We start from the raw sequence: 9,659 nt of genomic DNA on the forward strand, positions 1-9,659 counted from the left end.
GGGGGGCGGCGGGGGCACGCCTCTCTGAAGGGCAGCCTACCGTGACCAATAGCAGGCGGGGCTCTGGAGGGGCGGGATTCCTGGAGGCCAATCCGAAGGCATGTAGGTGAAGGCCGAAGGAGGGAGGCAGGGAGCGAGAGGGGGGCGGCCCTGGAGTCAGGGAGGTCCGGCCGCTCGGGTGCGCGCTGTGCGCGGCTGCCATTTTGGAGTCTGGCAGCTGCGACGGCGGCCGGGTCCGGTCTGAGGGAAAGGGCGGAGCCAGTCAGGTGGCAGAGTGGCCGTCACGTGGGCTAGAGGGGCGGGGTAAAGTGGGCAGCGGCTCCAGGGGAGAGGTCGGTGGCGGCGAGTCAGTGGGGCTGAGGCGGGTCATGTGGTCGGAGAAGGGTCATCGGTGGGCTTTGGGGCGGGAGGTCAACCCGTGGTGGAAGAAGAAAAAGCGCTTTGTCTCCGGTTTCAACTCCGTGAGGGAAAAGGAAAAGAAAAATGATGAATGGATGGCGTGAGCGTGGGGTCGGAAAATGTGAATGAGCCTCCCCAGCGTCTTCCAGCATGGAGCCTCCTCGTTACTACATTCTAAGAATCTCCTGGGAACTGGGAACTTCATTTAATTCAAGTATGGCCATCCCCACTCCCAGCTGTCACAAACATGAGTCACAGATCGTATGGAGGGATGTTTCTCTCCCACTCTTTGCCTGCACTTTGTATGGAAGGCCCCCCTCCCCCACCCCCCGCCCTAGAAATAGCTGAAAGGGTAGAAGCACAGTTGAGGCATTATAACGTTGCCAGGACTCTTGCCATCTCTGGCCGTCTAGAAACCTGTCCTCATTCACAAACTTACCGGATAGTTCTGTGTTAGGCATACTCATGACGGTGTTCCAACGCCTCCAAACTTAAAACAACAAACAACAAGAGACTTGCCTATGAGACCTTGTCTAGCTCGCGTCCTTAGTTAATTCATGCTTCAAATGTAAATTATACTCCCTACTAGTCCACTGGGAGTGCTCCTCCTAAGGCTACCAAATGACGTCCATGCGACCAAGCTCCAGGGTCACCTATTCTTATCTTATTTGATCTCTTGCAGTAGATTCTAGGGACTTCATCCTTCTTGAAGCGTTTTCACCTCCCCAGGGCACCACTCACCCGTTTCCCTGAAACCATAAACCTTCAGGTCCTCTTTCTCTTCAGTTAATCTGTCTCTGTTGGCTCTTGAAGAGAGTCCCAGGATCTGACCCTTAGTCCTCTCTCCTCACTAGTACATAGTCATTCTGCTGCATACTTGGTGGTCTAGCCATTCTGATGGCTGAGTGTACCTTTAATGTGGTCCAGATCTGCATATCTAAGTGCTTTTGGGCATCACCACTTGAGTCTCATCGGGACGTATCCAAACTGGAACTCAGATACTTTCAGAAGTCCACAAAACCTGCTCTTTCTCTGCTCCTTATCCTGTTTCATAACATCACCATCCATTCACTTAGCCAAACCAGGAACCCGGGAGTCATCCTGAATGCTACTCCTTCACTGTTGTAACCCTTCTAACTTTGTCGTGTTGATTATATTTATTAAATGCCTTTTCCTGTCCGTTTCTAAAGCCACTGCCTCACCTGGGCCATTTATTCACTAGGCCTATATTTACTGAGCACTTTACTGTGTGCCAGGCATTGTTTGAGATGCTTAGGATATAGTGATGAGCAAAACTAACAAGGTTCCTAAATGGGGTGAGACAAAAGTACATGAGTAAGATAGCAAATAAGCAAGATAAGATAATTCAGGTGGTGCTAAGGGCTATGAAGACCAAAAATAAAAACTAACAAAACAAAAAATGGAAACCTGCAAAAACCTCCCGAAGATGTTGCCCAGCTCTTCGCCTCACTCTTCCCCCAGTCTCCCCAACACCTTCTCATCCTTTTTATTCTCAAAGAGAATAAGGCCCTGATCCTTTCACCTAGAGTCTTGATTTTATTCCCTTTCATCTGCCAGAACTTTTCCACTATCTTTCTCTTACAGCTGCCTGAATACAAATCCCCCATCTAGAAGATAAGCTACTTTGAGGGCAGGGGTCATACCTTACACATCTTTGTGTCTCCTCAGTGACTTGGCTCAGAATAGGCGCTCAGAAAATGAGTGTTAAATGAATTGGTGAATCCCCTGACACCTGGATCAGGCTGCCACAAAAGTATCTCTGGCCCAAATCGGAAGGGAAGGTCAGAAAGCTCACCTATTAGAGTGTCGCGGCAGGGATTGATGCCCCATGTCAGGGGACAGGATGGTCATGAATGAGATCCCCTATGTTGGTCCCTTCCAGGCCTGGGATTCCATGATGCTGTGCGCCATGTGTGGCAGTAGTTGCTTCATAGACGCTATCTACTTGACAGTGCCAAGTACATGTGGGCAATTTTAAAGTACTCTTTGTTTCTGGTGATGAGCTTCAAACCCAGAGCACTCTGGGTGAGTTGCCAGGATAGGCTCTGTGGGAGAAGGCTGCAGTTGCCATTTCACTTTGTATTTCCAGGCCCCTGAGTATTGCACCCCAACAGGGAGGGAGATGTTGCCAGTTCTGTCATAGTCATTGCAATTAAACCCAAGTTCTGGCAAAGGGCAGTCCATAATTATGAAGTATTATTATGGTTTTTATCATTATTAGGCACCCAGCTGCCCAGCCCAGGAAACCACAGTAGTAAAACACTGAGAAGCCAAGCTCCTGTCCCAGCTGGCATGAATCAATACCAGGTGTATTGGCACACAGTCTTGCAGCTCCACTCATCAAAATGAGTCCTTCTGTCCCCTCTTTTTGGCCACATAATATTTTAAATAAATGGAAAGAGGAAATGTAAAGAAAGACCTTTGACACCAACTCTGCAACGAGTTCCTTTTTCCCCCCATCTCCCCAGAATGATTTTCTTCTCTTGTACATATTTAGTGTGTAAGTCCTTTTCAACTTTATCCTTGTCCTGGCTGCTTCCTAAACATCATTTCCCAACGTCTCCTGATGATACATTAGTTAGGGTGGAAGTACAGAGCACAGGTAAGAGTGCTTTTACTTTCAAAAACTTTATGATACAGACTAAATAATTCATAAAGTGTAGCCAGGCTTGACAAGACATCTGCCTTTTATTAAATGTCTACTCGATGCCATACTCAGCATGTTCACTTATGCTATCTAACTTAATCCACACAGTTCTGCAAGATAGGTTTTATTATCCTCATTTTCTTCAAGGTCTCAAAGACTTAGCAAATGACGGAGCTGAAATTTCAACATAAAGATACAAATTTGGTGATGGTATACTCATGGTAGATGTGTCCACATTAGTGAATGAATACAGATATCAGACTTCACCTCCCTCTATCAAATTAAAATTTTTTGTGTGTGCAAAGTAGATTTTAAGCTGAGCACTGAAAGGATGATTCAGAAGTGATGCTGAGGGAATGGGGCCAAATGAGACCAAATTGGCCACAAGCCTAAAATCAATCAATAAGGGAAGATTTTTTTTTGTTCAGCAATGAGTCATATTATATTCTTCAAGTGCCTTTATTGTCTCAGCAATTCCAAATGCGGAAATCAACCCAGGTGGTACAAGGGTGGGCTGAGGATGGAAGAGGATGGTTTGGGGAGGGAATATGATTTTGAATGGAGAACTCTCAAATGGCCCATAAACTGGCACATCTAGCACTGGCTTCTGGAACAAATGAAACCATGGCAGCTTTCCATGCTGCCAATCAGTTGTTTTTAACTGATGTGTGTAGAACAATATCCCATTCTCTTCATTTTTCTAAAAACAACAATTAAGAAAAAAACTATTTAGCACTTACTATGTTGTATAAAGCAGTTCATTTGTTTTTAGTGTTTTTTTTTAATAATGATGAGATAGAACGATTCCATCACCCCCAAAAACTTCCCTTGTGCACCTTTTGCAGTAGGGATTTTAATACAACTTGCATTTTGATCACTCCAAAATCTAGACCTCCAGTTTCAATCTTGCTTTCAAAGTCTAAGCCCATATTTTAGCTACCTGCTTGACCTATCTGCCTGGATGTTACAAACAGGCACCTCAAATCAAAAATGAGTAAAAGATAAAGCAAATGCTTTATCTTAGTTATAAGAAAACCCCCATCTCCCTCCTCCAATTCCCTCTTCAAACCATGTTTCTGTATTCTTCAATTTGGTTGACATAATCATCCGCTAAGTCATACAAGCTAGAAATGTTTAAAAATAATCTTTGCTTCTCCCTCTCTTCCACCCCTGCAAAAGTGATTCTAATTCACACAAGCATTTTGTAATCGGCCCTTTCCATTTCCACTATCCTCCCTCAGATACTTAAACTCGCTTGCACGATCGCAAAAGTGCCTAACTTGTTTCTTCATGCTCCAATTCATCCACCAATCTGCCAGTCTAATTTTCTTTGGAAAACCCAGATCTGACTGTTTCAATCCTCTGCATTCAGAGACTGCTCAACTGCACACAAAATGGCACTGAAAAGCTTTCCCAGTATGGCCTCAACCTCTCCTTCTGGACTACTCTGCTCCCCGCCACCTGGAGCATGCTACACATTTTCATCTTTCTCTCTTTTTCATCAGATCCGTGTCTGAACTGTGTCTCCTTCTCCACCTGAAAACTTCTTTTCACCTTTCAGAGCCCCATTTATATACTTTTCTTCAGGGAAGGCTTCCCAGGCCTCTCCAGATAAAAAGCCTTTCCCTTTGTTACACTTGACCTTCCATAGCAAGTTGCACGTACATTTATAGACATAAATGGTGAACAGCACAGGAGGGCTGAGTCAAAAGATCTGGGTCTCACTTAAAAATCTCATTCATTACTTGCTGTGCCATATAAGGCAAGTCGCATAACCTCTCTAAGCCTTGGTTATTAATTTATAAAATTGTAATAATAACAGTTATAATAATATCCTACCTCATAGGATTCTTGTGGTGACCAAATTAAGTAATTATAAATGTGAATGTGATTTGCATTATGTAGACATTAGACATTATAATTACAAAGTTGTATCTTTTGATAGATTTTGAGCTCCTTGAATGGAAAACCAACATGTGGTCATCTTTATATCCCTTCTACATAGCATAGGGCCTGCCTCTTGCCTGATTGGTTTATGACATAAATTACCATTTTTTGTAGAATCATATTCTTTTTTTTTCTTCTTCTTCTAAAAGTCTTCTCTTTTTTATTGGGGAATTGGGGAATTGGGGAGGGGAAGAGTGTTGGGGAATTGGGGAAGGGGAACATTGTGTTTTTCCAGGACCCATCAGCTCCAAGTCAAGTTGTCCTTCGATCTTAGTTGTGGAGGGCGCAAGATCAGCTCCAAGCCTAGTCGCAGCTTTCAATCTAGTTGCCGGGGGGCGTAGCCCACCATCCCATGCAGGAGTCCAACCGGTAAACTTATTGCACCCTGAGCCATCTGGCCACCCGTTGGCAGCTCTTGGGTGGTCAGCGACAGTTCAGCTTGGTCACAGCTCAGTGGCCCATGTAGGAATCGAACCGGCAACCCTGTTGCTCAGAGCTTGAGCTCTTAACCAACTGAGCCACTCGGCTGGCCCCCTGTAGAATCATATTCTTGCAGTTAACTCTTTCAACCTACTTTCTAAAATGTTTCTTCAAAAGCCAATCATGACATCCTCCTTTTAAAATAATTATTTGTTTTTATAATTAAATAGTTACATTAAAAGGCCTTTAAGGAAATGAAATAAATATGCTATCCATGATTAATTTTAAATTCCTTCATTTATTCAATCAAAACTTTCTGGAGCCATTTTATACCCAGTCTTGTTCTAGGCACTGGTCAGACAGAGGTGAATAAGAGAAGAGTGATGTTTTCAGTTCCATGCCCAACCCCTGCCTCAGGGGGGAAACGTGACTGTGGTCTCCGTCATCTAGTATATCCTATTCCCCTGGCCACAGTATTCCATCCTAAACCTACTAGAAAAGTTGGCTCTGGATTTGAACCTAGAGGCAAGTAGTCCCTGGAGTGGTTTGTATCCATATTGGCTACACGAGGAGAGAACTTGCCCAAGAATGGAGCCAGTTTTGAAGATGCTGAACAGAAAAATAAGGGCCTTGGTCACACTGTTTGAGCCCTGGATCAAGCTTCACCTGAACTCTGGTGTAAATTCTTCAGTTACATGAGCCAATAAATTTACCTTTTTGATTAAGCTAGCTTGGATTATGTTTTACATCTCTGGCAAGCAAAGGCATTTTAGTTGATTCAATATCATCAAACAAAATTAGGCAAATTAAATTCATGTTGTTCCCATGGTTTGACAAATGACAAGATTTCCCCAGATAATTCCCAGAATCTTCTCTTCTTGCACTTGGAGCGACTACCGTTGCAAAATATCCCGCCCAAACACCAAGCCAGAGTTCTGTCCCCATCCCTCCGATGACACCACCAGTTATATGTTTAAACCCAGCCCATTGGTGAGGTAAAAGAAGGAAGGGAACAGATGGCAACCTGATTCATATTCCTCTTACAGGGAATTAAGCCAATTTATTTTGGGGGTCAGTTCCAGTTCAGTTTCAGCAGTGAATGAAAGTTGTTTGGATGCATTTCTGGTTCAGGCCTGTAATCATCTACAGTAATCCAAAGTCCTTCACATGGGAAAATATTTGGGGAGGTTAAAGTTTTGTTCAGTTTGAGAGAACTATGTAATATGGAATCAAGTTGCACCTGTCTTATTTGGTCTTTGGTGCTAAAAGAGGTAGCATATGGTCAGGATAGGGAGGTGATTAATAAAATGCTTAATACTAAAATAATCAGCCTAGACTGAAGCCATTGTAAGCAGTGTCATAAAATCTATCCTTTGAATTTAATTTTAATATTTCTAATCTAAAATCTATCCTTTGAATTTACTTTTAATATTTCTAATCTACAGGAGAACACACTTAGAAATATCATATCATATAGCATCCACTACATTTCTAAAATATAGGTTGAAACATCTTTTGAAATTTTTGCTTCTTTTAGAGGAACAAGTATCTTACAGGTGAAACATTTATGGCCTCTGAGAATTATTTCTAGTTAGAGTAATATTCTGTCAATATCTTAAGGCCCTAAGACTTAGTGAGCAGTTTTGGAACAGGATTATTTTCTAGAAAATGTTATTAAAAATCTAGACTCAATATCAGCTGGACCATTTTTAAACTTCTTTGGGTAATCTAATGGATATGCTCTGATATGAAGTATCCTTTGTCTTATTGCTTCATATATGTGTGTGTCTGTGTATTTATATAATATTAATTATATAAATATATTGTAGAATATATTATTTATCATTTAATATATAAAATATAATATATATATATATATATATATATATATATATATATATATAAAATTTCAAGAAATTTACAAAATGATCAGCTCGTTCCAGGATATTTTTGTTAGTGGGTGGTATGCAAACGAGAGAGAATGACAGATGCCATCTATATATTTTACAAAAACACCTCTTGTTTATGCATGTGTAAGCAGGAAGCCAGATTTGATAAGATGCAAAGAGATGTCTTACAGATGGCACACACGAACAGGACAGGTCTTCCCAATCTGATGGGGCTATAAAACCAGTTGTCATGAGTATGTGCATGTCTGTCATACCTGTTCTGCAAAGAAATTCCCACTTGTAAATATGGATCTTAAAAATTGGAGCTCAGGGCTAGCTGAACTTAGTTCAGTTTTCCATTAGTTCAAGAAGGACTAAGACCACCAAAATGGACTGCATATCTTTTTGTGACTCTTCTGAGACCTTGACATTTCCCCTGGCTCTGTGTTATTTGAAGTTAAAGTTTAAGATTAAAATCCTTTTACCTGGGTCCTCGAAGAAATAACCATAATTAATCTTATAGCATTAAATTCATTGGCAATGTGCCTTGGAGGAAATAAACCCATATTCTGCAAAAAGGCTTGAATGTACAGAATTTCAATGCTTCAAATGATGTAATTTTCTATAATGTTTAGCCTGCCATTTTTAGTTTGGTATTCATATAATAGGAGATTTCGAAGAAAAAGCTAAAGAGAGGATAATTTGCTTGGTAGTGCTTCTGCTCTTTTGTTCTTTTAGAATCTAAAATTAACCAACATCTGCAGTGTCAACAAGAACTCCATATGGCATTCAAGTTTGTACTTTTCCTAAATAATGCATTTGAGGCGGTCTAATCTGAGAGGAATTCTGAGGTGATAATGAGTAGAATGCCTTATATTGTACAGCACTTCATAGTTTCAAAGCGATTTAACAATTAGGACCTTATTTGATCCTCACAACAACATGAAGAGGCAAGAAGATCAGGTATTTCTTAATCCTGTTGAACAGTTGAGAAAATGGAGGTCCAAAGTGTAGAAGAGAAATGATCATAGTTACAAACCTGGTGAGGAGCAGAGTGAGAATGACAACCAGGCCCTGTGGTTTGTAGTATAATGCTTTTTCTATCATATTACTAGGATCAAGTTATGTTAAAATAGCATGTTTTCAAAATAACAGATCCCACAAACAACTCTGAAGGAAAATAAAAAAAACTCAATGCCAGAAACTAAATAATAAACATGCATGTTTGGTTTTCCAGAGTTTAATGGATCTCATTTGTTCCATTAAGTTAGCAGATGATTTCCACAGAGGTCATTTAGTTATTCTTGTGATTTCTTATTTTACCTACAAAAAAGGAGTTTGCACCAAAATACTTTTCTAGTTGTGAAATCATACCTCATAAATCTTTATTTGTCATATCTAGAACATGTAAAAACTTTCCTGTAAGAGATGTTGCAACTAAGAGTGTTTTCCTCACAGTAATAAATTATAATTTACTTCTACCTAAGTTTTGAAACATTTCATTTCAACTCAGACTTCTATACATTTCTGCATTATAGCCATCAGTCAGAATTTCTGGGACAAGAAAGAAAGTAGTTTGAAGTTAAGGAAATGTACTAGCTTGTGACTGATACTCAGGCATAAATTTAGAAGGACCTCATTTTTGAAAGCATAAATAACATTATTGCCAATCCACACTTTATAGAAATTTCCAGCTATGTAATATTGCCATTTCTACTTTAAAATGAAGAGGAATTCAATTGCTTCCATTCCTTGAAAGTTTGAGACTTAAAAAGTATGAATGCTGGCATTCTTAAAAAGGAACACTGTGAGTTTTTAATTTCAAGACGGTACTGGGGTTCTCAAACAGGCAGACATATTTCCAACAAGTGGAAACACAGAACTCTACTGGCAAAAGGTGCAGCCAGCAAGAATTTTAATCATGATTTGGCTCAGTCTATGCTGGTTCTGACTTCACAAAAGTGTATGTTTAGGAATCATCTACCAAGTGGAAAACTGTGAAGAAGCAACATTAGAGATTGCTGACACCAAAGCAACCAGAACTTACTTAGAACTTAAATTTTTATCCCATTGGTTGCTTGAACATGTCTCAAAGAACCACAAACAATAAAGCAATATTTAAATTTAATGTTGCCCCAAATATTCTTGCGACTCTAACATCCTACCTATTCTGTGTCCAGGATTAGTGGAAATACATTAAACATTTTGAAAAGGTCATCTAACCTAAGTAGATGAATGTTATCTCTCCACGCATCCACACATGTGAATACTTGGATATGGGAGCAATGAGAGAGAGGGAGAGGGGGTGGGGGACAGGAGTGGGGGGAAGAGAGGGA

The 9,659-nt window shown here is 40.7% G+C and overlaps 1 protein-coding gene across 2 annotated transcripts in view; it reads right to left on the reverse strand.

The window, feature by feature from the left end:
* Positions 1–224, reverse strand: part of SOCS5 (suppressor of cytokine signaling 5) — a 75,956-nt gene extending 75,732 nt beyond the window's left edge. For both annotated transcript variants that reach the window (XM_019655881.1, XM_019655880.1), the window contains exon 1: positions 41–224. The gene's annotated coding sequence lies outside the window, so the exon portion shown is untranslated. The remainder of the gene's footprint in view (positions 1–40) is intronic.
* Between the last annotated feature and the right edge of the window lie 9,435 nt (positions 225–9,659).

The sequence above is a fragment of the Hipposideros armiger genome, unplaced genomic scaffold (assembly GCF_001890085.2).
Source record: "Hipposideros armiger isolate ML-2016 unplaced genomic scaffold, ASM189008v1 scaffold_248, whole genome shotgun sequence".
Classification (NCBI taxonomy): Eukaryota; Metazoa; Chordata; class Mammalia; order Chiroptera; family Hipposideridae; genus Hipposideros; species Hipposideros armiger.